The sequence below is a fragment of the Bidens hawaiensis genome, unplaced genomic scaffold (assembly GCF_021521415.1).
Source record: "Bidens hawaiensis isolate Kalapana, Puna unplaced genomic scaffold, B.hawaiensis_p1.1 tig00000780_1, whole genome shotgun sequence".
In the NCBI taxonomy this organism is placed as follows: Eukaryota; Viridiplantae; Streptophyta; class Magnoliopsida; order Asterales; family Asteraceae; genus Bidens; species Bidens hawaiensis.
Genome location: NW_027491045.1, coordinates 1,363,938 through 1,383,612, shown reverse-complemented (window position 1 = coordinate 1,383,612; position 19,675 = coordinate 1,363,938). Strand labels below are relative to the sequence as shown.

The 19,675-nt window shown below is 34.8% G+C and overlaps 2 pseudogenes across 2 annotated transcripts; one reads left to right on the top strand and one right to left on the bottom strand.

Annotated features, from left to right (window-relative positions):
* Positions 1–204: 204 nt before the first annotated feature.
* On the bottom strand, positions 205–2,398 carry LOC143536553 (ribosome biogenesis protein BRX1 homolog 2-like; annotated as a pseudogene). Its single transcript, XR_013135904.1, has 8 exons — positions 2,207–2,398; positions 1,943–2,083; positions 1,259–1,337; positions 1,018–1,142; positions 827–928; positions 663–731; positions 482–580; positions 205–403 (listed from the first exon to the last, which is right to left on the bottom strand). The product of XR_013135904.1 is annotated as a ribosome biogenesis protein BRX1 homolog 2-like (transcript).
* A 4,978-nt stretch (positions 2,399–7,376) lies between these two features.
* LOC143537762 (26S proteasome regulatory subunit S10B homolog B-like) lies at positions 7,377–19,226 on the top strand (annotated as a pseudogene). The gene is made up of 10 exons (XR_013136124.1): positions 7,377–7,542; positions 16,504–16,623; positions 16,707–16,843; positions 16,931–17,092; positions 17,194–17,280; positions 17,350–17,436; positions 17,529–17,666; positions 18,261–18,452; positions 18,532–18,630; positions 18,991–19,226. The product of XR_013136124.1 is annotated as a 26S proteasome regulatory subunit S10B homolog B-like (transcript).
* The last annotated feature ends 449 nt before the right edge of the window (positions 19,227–19,675 follow it).

Here is a 19,675-nt window from a genome sequence, read left to right as displayed (position 1 = left end):
AATGTAGTAAAAGTTGCAAACATTCGTCACAAGACACAAATATTGACTTCTAAAGGTTGAATCCATTTTAACAAACCATGATCATATCAATCAAAATCTTATATTTCCCAACAGTTGATCCATTCGATTACAACACAAAAGCATAAAGAAGCCAAATCAACAATCAATTTTTTTTATCAAAATTCAACATCACTTTTTGACCATTAGAGACGCTGGAAGACAAATAAGCATGTCGACACATATGAAGCGGGTCAACTTGGTAGTAAATGAATCATTCCTTCCACATGTCTGCAAACTCATCAGTCTCCAATGGATTTGTCATCTCGTGCATTTTTCTTCTTGTTTTAACTTTAACCTTCTTTGCATACTTTCCGGCCTTTTGTTTCTTCTCCAATGACCGTATCTAAATAATTAAAAAAATTAAACACAACCGTATGAAAAAACATATTAAATAAAAGCAATGGCAGAGATTCCTAATAACCTGATTTGGTGAAACATAGAACGGATTCTCATATAAAGTTGGACCTCCAAAGCTACCACCAAATATCTTAATTGGATTTAAACAAAATCTTGGACCAACCTGTCCAATTAACAATATGTAAATATCGGTTAAGTGCTACATAAATATATATTGATATATGAATACAATCAGTAATACAAACCTCGATAAGTGTCATCTTTTCCAAGCCGCCTCGATCAATTTTATCTGCTCCGGTATGAGGGCAAGATATCTGTTACATAGATAAACAAAAACATTAATTTAGCATGAAGTCATCAATACGAGTACATGGGATCGGTAAAACAACAAGCTAACTTGCTGACCAGCCTGGTAATTACGAAACCATATGTGATCATCAACAATCGAGAACACAAATAAATGGTCATGGTAGGGCTTTGACTTCCTGTGTTCCTTGGGAGTTCCAAATATCTGGTCACAAAAACACATAAAAGTTGATACTTCAACATTTCTATAAATCAGGCAAAGTGATTTAAATCTTTGAATAATGTTGTGTTTACATGCGTGATCATTTCTTTCAAAAGCTTCCAGTGTGGATATTTATCAAAATTTGATGAAAACGTAAGAAGAGGACGAGACCCTTTAAGATGATTTCCAGTGAGCTTTAACTCTTCCATTGTATGAACTAAAACATAATAACACAAATCAACAAACTTAGCATGTCTACCAATCATATCATAAGTCATAACATATGAATCCTATAAAATAATCAATAAAAACTGCATCATATATGTAATTTACCTGCATTGACTAAAAACTTGACAGATGGACCATTCGGACACTTTGACATCCACAAGTAAAGGTCTTTGTGTTTCCTGCACTGAAAAATAAAACATAAAACCATAAATCATCAGTGTTGTAAAAATCGCAATAAAGCACAAATTAATCAAAGGGCTATCGATTTTATTTCACCTAATCAACCCCTAAAATCATCACCAGTCAGATTCAATCAATATTGACCAAAAATAGTCAAAATCGGTCATTTTTTGGACAAAATTGGTCATATCAGTCACAATTGTTCAAAATCTTTGAAGTATTTTAAAAACATATATATTCTTTTGAAAAATTATATATATAATTTTAATAAATATATCTATACTATATTTTAATAAATATGAGAAAAACCAAAAAGGCATATTTACATAATTTTAAACATATTGTTGACTTTAACTCAGACTTCCTCCCACGATTTTTAAACGGCCATAACTTATTCATACATTAATAACTGAAAAAAAACATAAAAATGAGCAATTTATTCTCTGCATTCTGAATACGACATTGCTATAATATTTTCTTAACTCAAATAGAATAAGCATGTCGCGTGATCACCGATGTCTGTCTAATTACATAACTAACAACAAATGAATAAAAACCTAGTAACCAATTCATAAAGCATCCATATAACATCCTAATTACAAAACTAACCTCGAAAAACAAACAAGAGAACAACTCTTAAGCTCAACAAGCTCATTCAACGTAGCGCCTTTCGTCGCTTTCGATTCAACTTTATTATCCTTTTTGCAGTGAGGCAAGACCGACACCAAATTCGACATCAAATGCCGATACCTAACATTAATCAATCACACAACCATCAATTCAAACAATAATAATAATAATTAATTAATTAAACTACCAACCTAACATTAACTTAAAAAAATAAAACCTGAATATAATAAACAAACATGTGACCTGTAATTGATGCGACGAGAGCATGTGACTAGAACCTTCTCTTTGTTTCTGAAGCCTGTTGATGGTTCTTGTTGGGCTTCCGGCGCCGTTGAGGTCTTTCCGGTGCGGTGGCATCGTTCTTCGCAGCCGCCGGTGGCTCTACTTCGCTGTGCTTTCGTTTTTTACCCATTTTGGGTTTCCGGCGAGAGGGGTTTGGAGTGGTGATGGTGGTTTGGAATAAACCCTAAAACCCTTCAAGTTGATTTGGGTATAACGGGTCATGGTTTTGTCGACTGGGCCTTTTGGGCCATGCTAATTGGATTATATTTTGATCTCAAATTAGGAATTTTAATCAGTATAAGTAAAAACGAGTTACGCTCAAGTCTACTCGAGCTCGCGCTTGACTTAATGCGTTTACACCCCTTTCCATTATGGTACTATTTAATTTTTAGGATTGTTGTTACTTTAAAAGTTCGTGATACACGAAAAAAAACATAATGACAAATACGTAAAAATAAGAGGTAAGTAAGTAAAAACATAAAAAAAACGAATATAAAAAGCTAAGTGAAACACAACAACAAAATATAGTAAACATGAAGTAACAGGTAAAACATATTTAAAAAGACTATTTAGAGGCATACGTCAAGAGTTTTGAAGTGAAGTTTGATCTATCCCCTCGCCAAAAGTCGGTGTTTGAATGTCTTCGGGCTCCTCGGGCTTAGGATTTTCTAACGGTCATCCCCATTGAAGGATTAGGCCAACGTATGTCGGGTTTGGAGTATCGGGCTATCCTTAAGTACCGGTTAATGATCCCTATGTTCCCGACTGATGAACCTTGCCCAATTTGTTGCAACGTCTGTTTGGATTCTTTTGGTAAACATGCGGTGCATTGCAAAGAATTGCCTGGCTTTAAATACAGACATGATTTGGTTAGGGATGTTCTGTGTGATGTTCTTAAACGGGCAGAGATTTCTGCTTAAAAGGAGGCCCCTGTTAACTTTCTCACGGATCCTCTTGAAGGGAGGTCCACTTTACGACCAGCTGGTATTCTTGTGTTCGGGTGGACAGGGTGGAAACACGCCTGTGTGGATCTTACAGGAGTGTCTCCTCTTGTTGGGCTCAGGGACCGTGGGTTTGTTGTGGGTCAGGCTGCGTTGAAGGCTGAATCGGGCAAAGTTGTTAAACACGAGAAAGCTTGTTTAGATAATCAACATGTCTTTCTACCATTTGCCTTTGATACATTTGGTTTCCTAGCCCCAGAGGCTGTGAAATTTTTGAGTAGGGTTCAGCGCGTCGTACACGGAACCTCTTCAGCTTCTAGGTCCCAAAACTTCGTTTTTAGCAGGATTGGCTTTGCTATTCAAAAGGGGTTTGCGGCGCAGCTTGTTGCCCGTTTGTCTGCCACTCTATTGTAATCGGTTTATAGTAATAATAATTTTATTTCAAATTTAAAAAAAACGTAAAATAATTGTTACAAAAGCTATTTTTATTAAGAATATTTGAAAATGTGTAAATTTCCATTTTTTCTAAATAATAAGGGGGAATATGCAATTGAATTTATCAATTGGGTAAATATGCATTTAAAAAACTAGAGATGAAAAATATGCAATTCATATATAGATTAGGTAAATATACATTTAAAAAGACTTTGTTCGTGTTCATTCATTTTGTTAATTCAACGAAATTCCTTGATGTTTGTTCATTTATTATATGACCGTCAAATAAATGAACTTTCTTTCGAATAGTTCGCCAAACGTCTGGTTCCTTTTACAAACCTATATATTAGTAGCTCTATTTGTGTGTGACTATAGTTATCGGTTATCCCTTACTAATTTTTTATGATTAGTTTTAAAAAAAACATGTTTTCTATGGGAGAAAATTACCAAAATAGCTCATTTCATGAGAGAGAAAACAACAAATAGCACTTGAGATTTGAAATTCCCAAAATAGCCCTTCAAATCTCACGTACACGTGAGTTTGTGAGATTCCCCGTGACTTTTGGTGGACGAATCAGATTCTGCCAAGTGTGTTTCACTCCCACCTACCACGATATTTTTCATCCCAAATCTGTCGGAAACGTAACTTTTGACACCAAATATAACCTGAAAAAAACCAACTGTAACGTGATGTTTCAAGTTGTTTTTATCGGCAACGTGAGTTTTCAAATAAGATGGATTTGAAAGGTTTTTGAAATTCATCTCCTTAGATGAATTTCAAATGAATTTTGTTTTTTAAAAAAACCCTTTTTCTTCATCACCATCACCTTAATCATCTTCATTCAGTGGCGAAGCTTGGACATACTCATCGAGGGGGGCGGACTCAATATGTATAAAAAAATTCAAACACTAGAGGGGGGCGGGCTCAAAATTTCGGTCGGAAACGGGTGAATTTAAACCATGTATAAAAATTTTCAGCTGAAAAAAAATAAATTTACACTGTCGAGCGCAAAAATGGAGGAGGCCGGGCTCAAAATTCAGGCGGAAACGGGTAAATTTTCACTATGAATAATAATTTTCAGGCAAAAGAAGAATAAATTTACACTACCGAGCAAAATACGGAGGGGGCCGGGCTCAAAATTTTAGTCAGAAACGGGTCAATTTACACTATATATAAAAATTTTTGCCCGAAAAAGGATAACTTTACACTACCGAGTAAAAAAACGGAGGGGGCCGGGGCCACCCCTGGCCCCAACAAAGCTACGTCCCTGCCTTCATCATTATTCCGGTCACCGTCACCGCCACCGGAGCTTTAACCAAAGTCCTCAACCTCCTCAACTCCTCACCTTAATCATCTTCATCACCTTCATCATTATTCATCATCTTCATCTTCCACTTTCTCCTAGATTTTTTCGTGATTCCCGTTCTCTAGTTTCGATTCCATCCCAGACTCATCCATTTACACATAAACAAAAATACCCAACTCCGAAACCTATCTCCAATTACCCAAAAAAATGTAGTTTACATTATTGGATGGGCCTATGAAATTTGTACCAAATTAATGTTATACTTGAAAAGATGGGCCATAAATATGTTCAACGTTAAAATGTATCCGGATTATATGTTTTACGTTAAAGTTTTCCAAAATATGTTGTATGTCAATTATTGGTGGGCCCGATAAAATAAGGACCAATTTTATGTTATACGTTAAAAGATGTTCCAAATATATGTTAAACGTTAAAATGTATCCGGATTATATGTTTTACGTTAAAGTTTCCCCTAAATATGTTGCATGTCAATTATTGGTGGGCCCGATAATATAAGAACCAAATTGTTATACGGATTATATGTTGAAATTCATTTGAAATTCATCTAAGGAGATGAATTTAAAAAAACCTTTCAAATCCATCTTATTTGAAAACTCACGTTGCCGATAAAAACAGCTTGAAACATCAAGTTACAGTTGGTTTTTTTCAGGTTATATTTGGTGTCAAAAGTTACGTTTCCGACAGATTTGGGATGAAAAATATCGTGGTAGGTGGGAGTGGAACACACTTGGCAGAATCTGATTCGTCCACCAAAAGTCACGGGGAATCTCACAAACTCACGTGTACGTGAGATTTGAAGGGCTATTTTGGGAATTTCAAATCTCACGTGCTATTTGTTGTTTTCTCTCTCATGAAATGGGCTATTTTCGTCCTCGTGAGTTTTTGAGATTCCCCGTGAGTTTTCGTGGACCAATCAAGATCTGCCATGTGTTATCCACTCCCACCTACCACGCAAGTTTTCATCTCAAATCCGTCTGAAACGTTACTTTTAAAATCAAATCTATCCTGACGAAAACCAACTTTAACGTGATGTTTCAAGCTGTTTTCGTCGGCAACGTGAGTTTTCAAAAAGATAGTTTTTGTGCTTTTTTTAAATTCATCCCCAAAGACGAATTTCAAATGAATTTCGTAAATTTCCAAAAATCTAAAACATCTTCATCTTCTTCATCATATTTATCATCTTCATCATCTTTTCGGCCACCGGCACCATCTGCGCCGGCAACATATCCCGACCTGCCATGGCGGGTGAACCGTTCGGGGACCCGGCGTGGAGACACCGCGTAGCAGTTTCCGATGAAGACGTCGGATCTGGTGTATGTTTCTGCACGGTACCATGACTTGCAGACGAGTGATACGGTGGCGTTAAGGTCACGACGGTAAAATGGTCATTTGTTGTTGTGGATTATGGCATTTTTGTTATTATTTCGGTGGGTGGTGGTGATGGGATCTGGAGTGATTTATGGTGGTGGTGGATGGGTTCATTGTTAAAATAAAAAAGATTGGAATCTTGATCATGCACACAGAGAGGATTAATAATAATAATATTAAAGCTTGGAGTTAGAAAGAAGATGATAGAAAATCCATTATTAAAGCTTGGAGTTGGATGAAGAAGATGGTAGAATCCATTATTGAAGCTTGGAGTTGGATGAAGAAAATAATAGAAAATGATTTTTTTTAAATGCGAAATTCATTTGAAATTCATCTTTGGAGATGAATTTCAAAAAACAAAAATCATTTTATTTGAAAACTCACGTTGCTGACGAAAACAGCTTGAAACATCACGTTAAAGTTGGTTTTCATCAGGAAAGATTTGATTTTAAAAGTAACGTTTCAGACGGATTTGAGATGAAAACTTGCGTGGTAGGTGGGAATGGATAACACATGGCAGATCTTGATTGGTTCACGAAAACTCACGAGGAATCTCAAGAACTCACGAGGACGTTGGATTTGGTGGGCTATTTTGGGAAATTGAAATCTCACGTGCTATTTTGCCTTTTCTCTCTCATCAAATGGGCTATTTTGGTAATTTGCTCTTTAAAAAACATTTTTTTAACATAAATATCAAAGTTCATGGACCATTTGTAAAATATACCCATCATCATCCATCTCTGACATCATATACCACCACCACACCATTACCACCACTACTACATCAGGCTACCATATTTTTCGGTGATGTTTTTGACGATTCCGGCGAGATTTCCTATAAAACGGTTTTCCGGCAAGAAAACCATATTTTCCAAGAATTTACGGCGAAGTTCATGCCCATGGATGTGAGCATGATCATAATTGTTTGATGATTTGTGGAGAGTCCCGTAACCGGTTTTTTTTTGGCAAGTAACTAAATATTCTGGCGAGACCATTGTTCACGCGTTTCCGGCAAGATACTAAAAGCCCAATAATGCTAAACGATCATGCTCCAATAAGTCTCTTCTTCACCGATAGATATTATTTACCATTTCATTTCAACAACAAACACCTCATTATCCGATGTCGACTGAGGGTGAAGATGCCGCCCGTCGCAAAGGCGCCATTACCGAGTACCGCAAAAAGATGCTTCAACATAAGGAGCTCGAGTCTCGTGTTCGAGCAGGTTACTACTATAATAACTCAGATCTCTCAACTTTATTTACATCTACAAGCCCTAATTTTGACTGTTTTTGTAATTACACCTTACTCGGTTCAGTAGCTTTGAAATTGCTATAGTCCTACATGCTAATTTCATGTTTTATTATAATTAGCTAAGTTAGACAGTTTATTAATGTGATGTGACACTCTAGTGAAATTGATGTGTTCTCTATGTCAATTGTTCTATGAATTTTGAAAAGTTTACATTAAATTTTGCAGAATTTTTGGTGTTATTGTTGAATGTAAGCATCTGGTTACAGGATTTAGGTTGTTTATATGGATGATATGCTTTTCTTAGTATTTTATTAATGATGAAGTCTAAATGTAGCAAATATTATGCACACCTGTCAAATGTTCAAGGCACACTCAACGTGCAAAGGGTGAGCCTTGGGCCTAGGCGCAAGGCACTTAAAAAGTGAGTGTGTAACACCCCAACCCGGAACATGCTAACGTGTTACTATTACAGACATCATAACAAAATTCGAATAAGCCTAAGTCAAATTATATTTACTCAAGTAACCGAAAATGAATAGCCTTTAAAAAACTTGAACTTCATTATTATCTCTCATCACTAAATTCCCAGAATCCCGTATTACCTGAAAACAAAATAAGAAAAACAAAACAAGAAAACACGGCTGAGCCAAAAATTGCCCAGTAACGGAAAGAACAATAGTATAGGTAAGGACAGACGTAAGAGAATAAATATACGAACTTCAATTCAAACTCGAAACCAACCCTTTTTACCTAAACATATACTTAATAAAATTCGGATGTATGATCCGACACTTGGCCAGAACATGGTCAAACGCATGCGGAAATATATCAGAACTATAACAAAAACACCCAGAGCCAGAAACATATAACTTGTAACATATAATGTGTGACGTGTAACATATAACGTGTAACATTTAACTGAACTATAATTAAATGCGAAACATAATCCGATACACGATCGGGACGTAATCTGAATATACTCAAATTTAATCAAATGCATATACACATATCAAAACGGACCAGAAATATAGCGAAACAAAATATAATTACTAAAATACACGACGATGATGTTAAAATAAATAGGTCGTGTAATACGGAAGCACCCAGAGCCTAAACAGAGGGGTACACGGCTGGCTAGTCCATGCACCAAAGAGACGGTGTGGGTGGCGTGCACACATTGTTCCATCTCAAACAGAAGTCAGGAGTCAGGAGTCAGAAGTCGGAGCTAAGATCGATCTATACGCCTCTAAGTGGCCAAGGTACTACATGAGTACTTTCAGAGACGCCGTGAACTTTGATTACGCACTGTCACGATAAGTGCCATGTCAGAAGTCAGGAGTCAGGAGTCGGAGCTAAGATCGATCTATACGCCTCTAAGTGGCCAAGGTACTACATGAGTACTTTCAGAGACGCCGTGAACTTTGATTACGCACTGTCACGATAAGTGCCATGTCGTTGACGCCCCAACGACAAGTCAGAAATGCTCGGGTAACAGAGTACTGAACTAAAGTCGTATAACTAAATTATATTATATAAAATAACTGAACTCAAAATATAACCGACGCGTAACGAAAATCCGTACTACAAAGTAACGGAATAGAGTCAATACTAAAAGTGAACAAAAACAGAATCCGTACTCTGAAGTAACGAAATATAATTAATACTAAGAGGAAACAAAAACAGAATCCGTACTCTGAAGTAACGAAATATAATTAATACTAAGAGGAAACAAAAACAGAATCCGTACTACGAAGTAACGGAATGTATATATAATACTAAGAGTAAACGATAACAGATTCCGTACTACCAAGTAACAGAATATAATTAATACTAAGAGAAAACAAAAACAGAAACCGTACTACCAAGTAACAGAATATAATTAATACTAAGAGTAACAAAAACAGAAACCGTACTACGAAGTAACAAGAAACAGAATCCGTACTACAAAGTAACGGAATAGATTCAATACTATAAGTAACCGAAAACAGAAACCGTAATGAAGTAACGGAATATAATTTATACTATGAGTGACAGAAACCAGAATCCGTACCTTAACAAATCAAACGTAAACAAATTCGGGTAGTTCTCAATTCGTCACGAATTAGCACCTACATTAAAATTATCTTCCAGTTAACTTACAAAAGTTCAATTAGTTGGTTAACTGATTTTTCCGACGACGAGGACTTTTAAAATTATGATTTATTGTTAGAAGCTTATTGTCATGCTTGTTTTTAGTAATTATTGTCAAGAACGTTTAAGTTTCCAGAAGGTGACAATTTTACTAAACTTTATTTATTCATGTGTTGAAGTAATAAAAAAAAAACAATACATAATACTTTGTTTATTATATAATGCATCTACTATACATGTGTGGATAAAAGAACAAATCAAAAGAAATAATATATCCATACCCAAAAGCTTTAGTTCAAAAATTGCATGACAGAGACGTACATGAGTTGTCGTTTTTTTTTTCTTTTTTTTTTTTAATAGATATCAATTCAATATAGCTTACTACTTATCTTCTTCCAAATCAAAGTTCTATATTAATCATGTTTTAGTCGCCGGAATAACCAAACTCACACAAGCTTATTTAGGGAACGCGTAGCAGCAGAGAGTCGGAAGTCCTTACCTCAGTAACTGAATGAAACGGAACGAAGAGTTTGACGCGGGAATCGGGTTCCAATTTAACATCTTAGTCGCCGGAAACTAATCGATCAAAATTTTAAGAACCATATTCAACCAAACGAACGATTTATCAAAGAGTAGGCTGTTACCTTCAAGGTGGGGGATTCACGGTGGCGGTACATAGCGGCTTAATGCGGAAACACAGAGAGCGGAGGCGAACGGTGGTGTGTGACTACCCGCGGAGTCAGCGAGAACTCGAGGTGGCTGCGGTGCCCACGTTTCTCCGGCGAGTTGTAGGGATTACGGTGGTGGTGTTGACGGCAGGGAAAGATTAAGATTTATTGGATTTTTAATCAATGAACATTCCTTGGAATTGTTATCGTATGTATCTATATTAACGAATTTGAAACAAAATCAAATCCCGATATAGCCGTATGGTTTGTTGAGATAGCCTTACGTAAGTCGGCTGTGAAGAGATGCAGATCATGTGTTCTTCAAACTGGTTTTCACGAAAAGGCAATAATGGTCCCTCTACTTTGTTTCATAATTTATTTCCACATTTACTTAGCAAACATTTTACTTTAGTGTTTGTTTTAAGTAACCTTTTACTTTTGGTTATTATTACTCATGTGTATGTTAAAATAGTATTTATGTTAAAAAGTTTAGCTTATATTTCATTAACGTTCTACCCATTTACGAGATACTAACACTTTTAATTAATGATGTACTTGGAGGTGATAAGACTAGTTCAAAAATTATATCTTGAAATTTTAGGATTAGGTGTGCTTATTATCTATCTATTTATTTAAATTGTTTATTTATATGAGTTTGCAACAATATACTACAATAATAATATTCAAATTCTACTTAATGGTATCTTTACTCAAATCATAAGTGATAATATATATATATGTATATATATATATATATATATATCGTTAACAAGTTAACCCACGTATATATATTATCTTACCTCTAATACCATTTGATTACATATCAAATTTGAGTTCCCAACGAACTTCTAAATTCAATACAATTTCCATTAAACCATAATCATTTAAATAATCATCTTATTTTATTATCATAAAATTTAGCTATTATAATTATTATCTGGAAAATTCGGATATTACAATTCTTCCTTCCTTAAAATAAATTTCGTCCTCGAAATTTGATATATATAATTAATGAAAATAAATTTTAGATGTAACAAATACATAACAGAATTTAATTTTTCACTGTTTCGAACATCGAAAAATTAAACACACCAAACCACAAGAGTTTTGGTAGAATAGATGAAACTGGGATTTAGAGGTATTGGGAAGCGATGGCTTATTGGAGACAAATAACTGACAATGTAACAAATAAAATTGAATAACTAATGGCTAGAGAAGGATACCTAGTCGTGAGAATAATACTGAATTATTAAGTATATATCCTATGAATGTCTGAGTATTACAGTTCTACCCTTCTAAAAAAAAATTTCGACCTCGAAATTAATAATTAAGCTAAAATAATTAAGCATAAATGAAATAACATAAAAAAAAAATTTCAAAATGAAACTTTAGACTTCACGGATTGGGAGAAACATAATGTTTTTTTTTTTTTTTTGAAAACGGAAAATTTATATGAATACATTTAAGATGACTAATAAAAAAAATGGTAAATAAAGACATTAGCATGCACTCAAAAGCTAAATCTAAAAACAATTAACTGACGCATGTGACTTATAAGTTGAACAAGTAGTAGCCAATCAGACACTTCGAAAAACCCAAGACTTAAATATAAAAATTCAAACACACGTCTTGAATGTTAATATAAATTTCTTAACTCGTATATAGTTAATTAAATAAATAACAAAAGGCACGTAACACTAGCACAGAATAGTGAAAACTTAGGATGTCATATTAGAGTATTAGAGAAACATTTATCGGCACAATGGGATTTTAGTAGCACACATACATACCTGTAAATTCACGATTACGTTCGCGACCATAATCGTCAATTTACCTTACGATTGTGTCCTAACTGTCCTTCCATTATGCACCTTAAAGACACGACTTAGCTTATAACAAAAAAAAATGACGTGACGACAGGCTAATTAAGAAATGATGTTTATTCAAATGTATAATTATTTCGGAAAACGTCGAGAGGCGTGCATGGTAGCAAAGTCTGAATCGAGCATAGAGGACTATGTCAAAGTCGTGATCCTTTTAGTTGTGTCAAACGTTGTCTTCAAAAGTCATTTCCATATTTGTATAGTGTAAGCATGAACAATTTATTCAACTAAATGAAATCCGGAAAGTCAGAGATTGACGTAGGTGCCTAGAAAGGACTCTAAAAATAGACCGAAAATCACAAAATGATCGGCACGAAGATTGATATGAAATATTAATCCTAACCCAACGTCTACCCATTATCTCACAAGTCTGATTTTAAGGTTTAAGTTTTCTACAGGAAAGAGCCTTAGCTCTGATACCATAACTGTAACACCCCAACCCGGAACAGGCTAACGTGTTACTATTACAGACATCATAACAAAATTCGAATAAGCCTAAGTCAAATTATATTTACTCAAGTAACCGAAAATGAATAGCCTTTAAAAAACTTGAACTTCATTATTATCTCTCATCACTAAATTCCCAGAATCCCGTATTACCTGAAAACAAAATAAGAAAAACAAAACAAGAAAACACGGCTGAGCCAAAAATTGCCCAGTAACGGAAAGAACAATAGTATAGGTAAGGACAGACGTAAGAGAATAAATATACGAACTTCAATTCAAACTCGAAACCAACCCTTTTTACCTAAACATATACTTAATAAAATTCGGATGTATGATCCGACACTTGGCCAGAACATGGTCAAACGCATGCGGAAATATATCAGAACTATAACAAAAACACCCAGAGCCAGAAACATATAACTTGTAACATATAATGTGTGACGTGTAACATATAACGTGTAACATTTAACTGAACTATAATTAAATGCGAAACATAATCCGATACACGATCGGGACGTAATCTGAATATACTCAAATTTAATCAAATGCATATACACATATCAAAACGGACCAGAAATATAGCGAAACAAAATATAATTACTAAAATACACGACGATGATGTTAAAATAAATAGGTCGTGTAATACGGAAGCACCCAGAGCCTAAACAGAGGGGTACACGGCTGGCTAGTCCATGCACCAAAGAGACGGTGTGGGTGGCGTGCACACATTGTTCCATCTCAAACAGAAGTCAGGAGTCAGGAGTCAGAAGTCGGAGCTAAGATCGATCTATACGCCTCTAAGTGGCCAAGGTACTACATGAGTACTTTCAGAGACGCCGTGAACTTTGATTACGCACTGTCACGATAAGTGCCATGTCAGAAGTCAGGAGTCAGGAGTCGGAGCTAAGATCGATCTATACGCCTCTAAGTGGCCAAGGTACTACATGAGTACTTTCAGAGACGCCGTGAACTTTGATTACGCACTGTCACGATAAGTGCCATGTCGTTGACGCCCCAACGACAAGTCAGAAATGCTCGGGTAACAGAGTACTGAACTAAAGTCGTATAACTAAATTATATTATATAAAATAACTGAACTCAAAATATAACCGACGCGTAACGAAAATCCGTACTACAAAGTAACGGAATAGAGTCAATACTAAAAGTGAACAAAAACAGAATCCGTACTCTGAAGTAACGAAATATAATTAATACTAAGAGGAAACAAAAACAGAATCCGTACTCTGAAGTAACGAAATATAATTAATACTAAGAGGAAACAAAAACAGAATCCGTACTCTGAAGTAACGAAATATAATTAATACTAAGAGGAAACAAAAACAGAATCCGTACTACGAAGTAACGGAATGTATATATAATACTAAGAGTAAACGATAACAGATTCCGTACTACCAAGTAACAGAATATAATTAATACTAAGAGAAAACAAAAACAGAAACCGTACTACCAAGTAACAGAATATAATTAATACTAAGAGTAACAAAAACAGAAACCGTACTACGAAGTAACAAGAAACAGAATCCGTACTACAAAGTAACGGAATAGATTCAATACTATAAGTAACCGAAAACAGAAACCGTAATGAAGTAACGGAATATAATTTATACTATGAGTGACAGAAACCAGAATCCGTACCTTAACAAATCAAACGTAAACAAATTCGGGTAGTTCTCAATTCGTCACGAATTAGCACCTACATTAAAATTATCTTCCAGTTAACTTACAAAAGTTCAATTAGTTGGTTAACTGATTTTTCCGACGACGAGGACTTTTAAAATTATGATTTATTGTTAGAAGCTTATTGTCATGCTTGTTTTTAGTAATTATTGTCAAGAACGTTTAAGTTTCCAGAAGGTGACAATTTTACTAAACTTTATTTATTCATGTGTTGAAGTAATAAAAAAAAAACAATACATAATACTTTGTTTATTATATAATGCATCTACTATACATGTGTGGATAAAAGAACAAATCAAAAGAAATAATATATCCATACCCAAAAGCTTTAGTTCAAAAATTGCATGACAGAGACGTACATGAGTTGTCGTTTTTTTTTTCTTTTTTTTTTTAATAGATATCAATTCAATATAGCTTACTACTTATCTTCTTCCAAATCAAAGTTCTATATTAATCATGTTTTAGTCGCCGGAATAACCAAACTCACACAAGCTTATTTAGGGAACGCGTAGCAGCAGAGAGTCGGAAGTCCTTACCTCAGTAACTGAATGAAACGGAACGAAGAGTTTGACGCGGGAATCGGGTTCCAATTTAACATCTTAGTCGCCGGAAACTAATCGATCAAAATTTTAAGAACCATATTCAACCAAACGAACGATTTATCAAAGAGTAGGCTGTTACCTTCAAGGTGGGGGATTCACGGTGGCGGTACATAGCGGCTTAATGCGGAAACACAGAGAGCGGAGGCGAACGGTGGTGTGTGACTACCCGCGGAGTCAGCGAGAACTCGAGGTGGCTGCGGTGCCCACGTTTCTCCGGCGAGTTGTAGGGATTACGGTGGTGGTGTTGACGGCAGGGAAAGATTAAGATTTATTGGATTTTTAATCAATGAACATTCCTTGGAATTGTTATCGTATGTATCTATATTAACGAATTTGAAACAAAATCAAATCCCGATATAGCCGTATGGTTTGTTGAGATAGCCTTACGTAAGTCGGCTGTGAAGAGATGCAGATCATGTGTTCTTCAAACTGGTTTTCACGAAAAGGCAATAATGGTCCCTCTACTTTGTTTCATAATTTATTTCCACATTTACTTAGCAAACATTTTACTTTAGTGTTTGTTTTAAGTAACCTTTTACTTTTGGTTATTATTACTCATGTGTATGTTAAAATAGTATTTATGTTAAAAAGTTTAGCTTATATTTCATTAACGTTCTACCCATTTACGAGATACTAACACTTTTAATTAATGATGTACTTGGAGGTGATAAGACTAGTTCAAAAATTATATCTTGAAATTTTAGGATTAGGTGTGCTTATTATCTATCTATTTATTTAAATTGTTTATTTATATGAGTTTGCAACGATATACTACAATAATAATATTCAAATTCTACTTAATGGTATCTTTACTCAAATCATAAGTGATAATATATATATATATATATCGTTAACAAGTTAACCCACGTATATATATTATCTTACCTCTAATACCATTTGATTACATATCAAATTTGAGTTCCCAACGAACTTCTAAATTCAATACAATTTCCATTAAACCATAATCATTTAAATAATCATCTTATTTTATTATCATAAAATTTAGCTATTATAATTATTATCTGAAAAATTCGGATATTACAGAGTGTCTACGATAAGCATGGTGCATAGCTTAAACATACCGTTTTTGGGGATTTTAGACATGTTTTAGGCTTGTTAGGGGCTAGTTTAGATTAGTTCCATGTCATTTTAGGATGTTTTAGACCAGTTTGCCCACAATTTGTAGAATTTTTTCGGAATTTGACCTTAGTCTTTCCACAATCTGCCAGTATTCTCGTTTGAAGGCCGATAGATCGCCTGAACGGCAGCGAGGCTTTCCTGCCCCTCGCCTCGCCTCGCCTGAGGGCCTAGGTGCACGCTTGAAGGGCTTTTGACAACTTAGATATTGTGGTCTTAATGCTGAATAATCTAAAGATGTTTCTAAATTGGTAGCTCATTCATGATAACTTGGACAATGATCTATATTGCATTTCATTTATAAAGTAATTTCATTGTATGATTTGTTTTATGCTAGATTAACAATAACATAGCTTATTATTTGCAGTGAGAGAGTCTTTGAGGAGCACAAAAAAAGAGTATGCCAAAACAGAAGATGATTTAAAGTCTCTTCAAAGTGTTGGACAGATTATAGGAGAAGTTCTCTGGCCACTGGACAGTGAAAGATGTATAATTCTCTAGTTTTCATTAAAAAAATTTCAACATTATTAAAGTTTTTTATAGTAATTAATTAATCTTATGACGCCACAGTGATAGTTAAAGCCAGTAGCGGTCCAAGGTATGTTGTTGGTTGTCGCAGTAAAGTGGACAAGGAAAAACTAACAGCTGGCACTAGAGTCGTTCTTGATATGACAACTCTCACTATTATGCGAGCACTCCCTCGTGAGGTTAGTATGCATGTTAACTAGTTTTTTAACTAATTAATTGATTGATCACTTGTGTTGACTGGCATAATGATGATAATATTATTGCAGGTTGATCCAGTTGTTTACAACATGCTTCATGAAGATCCTGGAAATGTTAGTTATTCAGCAGTTGGAGGACTATCAGATCAGATTCGAGAACTTAGGGAATCCATAGAGTTGCCTTTGATGAATCCTGAACTCTTTTTAAGGGTCGGCATCAAACCACCAAAGGTAAATATTGACCGCTTTCTAAAAGTCAAACTTAACAGATTTTAGAATATTTTGTAAAGCACTTGACAAAAGTAATTTTTTTTACTCTTTTGGTTCATTAGGGTGTTCTTCTTTATGGACCTCCTGGTACTGGCAAGACTTTACTAGCTAGAGCAATTGCTAGCAATATAGATGCTAATTTCTTAAAGGTAATTCTTTATTTTTATTATTTTTAGTTTTATCTTTTGTTTGTTTAACATTTGGGAAATTGTTTGTAGGTTGTATCGAGTGCCATTATTGATAAGTACATAGGAGAAAGTGCACGATTGATCAGGGAAATGTTTAGTTATGCACGTGATCACCAAGTACAACTTCTAATTATCTCTTAGTTTTCATCAATCCTATACTTTTAGCAAGTGTTCTTATAATATCATGTTATGTTTGTTAAATTTTCCAGCCGTGCATTCTATTTATGGAAGAAATTGATGCGATTGGTGGACGTCGTTTTAGTTAGGGGACTAGTGCTGACCGTGAAATTCAAAGAACACTTATGGAGTTGCTTAATCAGCTAGATGGATTTGATCAGCTTGGGAAGGTTTGACTTTATTTTTTTTAAATCCTGACTTGTGAAACCTGTATTATCTTAAACAATTAGACTTGTAAACAAATCAAACGGACACGAACGCAGCCTGTTTGTGTTCAATCGTTTAAGTGTTTAACACTTAAACTTTAACTTTAACCGAACAAACGAATGAACACGGAACAGAGTTTCTTGTTTGTGTTTGTTTGTTAAGAAACTGAATGTGTGTGCTCATTTATGTTCGTTAATTTTTTAACCAAACAGTTCACGAACATAACTATCAATTAAAATTAAAAGACAATTCCCAAAATAAAGTCTAATATGCCATTAGTATTGCATCCAACATTTTAAAAGTTAACAAATTTGATAGACGATCGAACGCAAATGAGCAAACATAAACGAGCATAAATGAACGAACGAACTAACGAGACATGTGTTCATGTTCGTTTATTTATTAAACAATAGAATATAAACGAAGTTCCCGCTGAATAATTCATGAAGTTCGGCTCGTTTACAGGCCTATAAACAATCTATATCCTGATGGGAAATTAGTAATTAGTTATACTTGCATTACTTAGAGAGATAATTGTATCGCGTTCATTTCATTAGGTTAAAATGATAATGGCTACAAACCGACCCGATGTTCTAGATCCAGCTCTACTTCGTCCAGGTAGATTAGACAGAAAAATCGAGATTCCGCTGCCAAACGAGCAATCAAGAATGGAAATTCTTAAAATTCATGCTGCTGGGATTGCTAAACATGGTGAAATTGACTATGAAGCTGTGGTCAAACTTGCTGAGGTACTTTTTGGCTTTGCATAAACAGTAATTTCTAGGTTGACTTATTTGGAAGTTTTGATGAGTGATCCTTTTTGTTTAGGGATTTAACGGAGCCGATCTTCGTAATGTGTGCACTGAAGCTGGTATGTCTGCAATCCGTGCAGAACGTGATTATGTTATCCATGAAGATTTCATGAAGGTAACAATGATCAACTTCTTTTATAGTTACATCACACGGGCCGTGTTTAGGTTGACCTGTTATTCCTTTTAGGTTTCAAAGTTTTTTTTATCCTTCTAGACTCCTAGATTGATTTATTATCATAGTTTTTATTTTTACCTTTTACTTTCCAGAGTTTTTGCACACGTTTTTGGTTAAAATAACAATAATACTTTGACCCGTTCTGGTTTCGATTTTTTTTCTTCTTTAAACTCCTCAATAACCATCATAAATAAATTCATTTATTATCATTTTTTTTACTTACAAAGTTTTTGCGCCTGTCTTTGTATATTTGGGTTTCATAACTTAACTTGTTTTTTTTATATGAAATTGTTGCATCAGGCTGTTCGTAAACTGAATGAGGCTAAGAAGCTTGAATCAAGTGCTCATTACAGTGCTGACTTTGGAATAGAGTAAGATGCTCTTTGTTCTGTAATAGATTTAACTACCTTCTGTGTTTATTCAATCGCCAAGTATGTAATGCTATCATATTAGTAATGTTTTTGTTTTTTTGGCATGTATGTGACTTATGTGTTAGTGAACATTGGGCGCGTAATTTAATGTTGTATTTGCCAATACTTGAAATATCTCGGACCAAACTGCATGTAGTGATAATAATCCAATTACACTGCTTGTATAGGTATATATAGTCCGGTTATATTTGCAAATATATTTCGAAAGCGCAACCAAGCTCTGTCCAAGGGTCAGTCCTCGCTGAAGATATGTGTGGTCCTTTTTAAAGTCGCGTACGATAACCAATAGCCTAATACTCACACAAGATAACCCAACTCTTTAGTTAAAAACTGGATGCTATATAGTTGGTGGATACAGATTATTTAGTCCAATTAATGGCTATAAAACTCGATTGTTGAGGAGCCCATAGTGTATATGTTTAATAGATAGAACTAGGATTAAGGGCCCCGCGCTTCGTGACGGGACCATTAAACCGAACAAAAGAAACATATGTAAAACGTTAAACCATGAACGTTCTGCGAGTCAACGCAAAAGCAACATGTATCGGGTTATG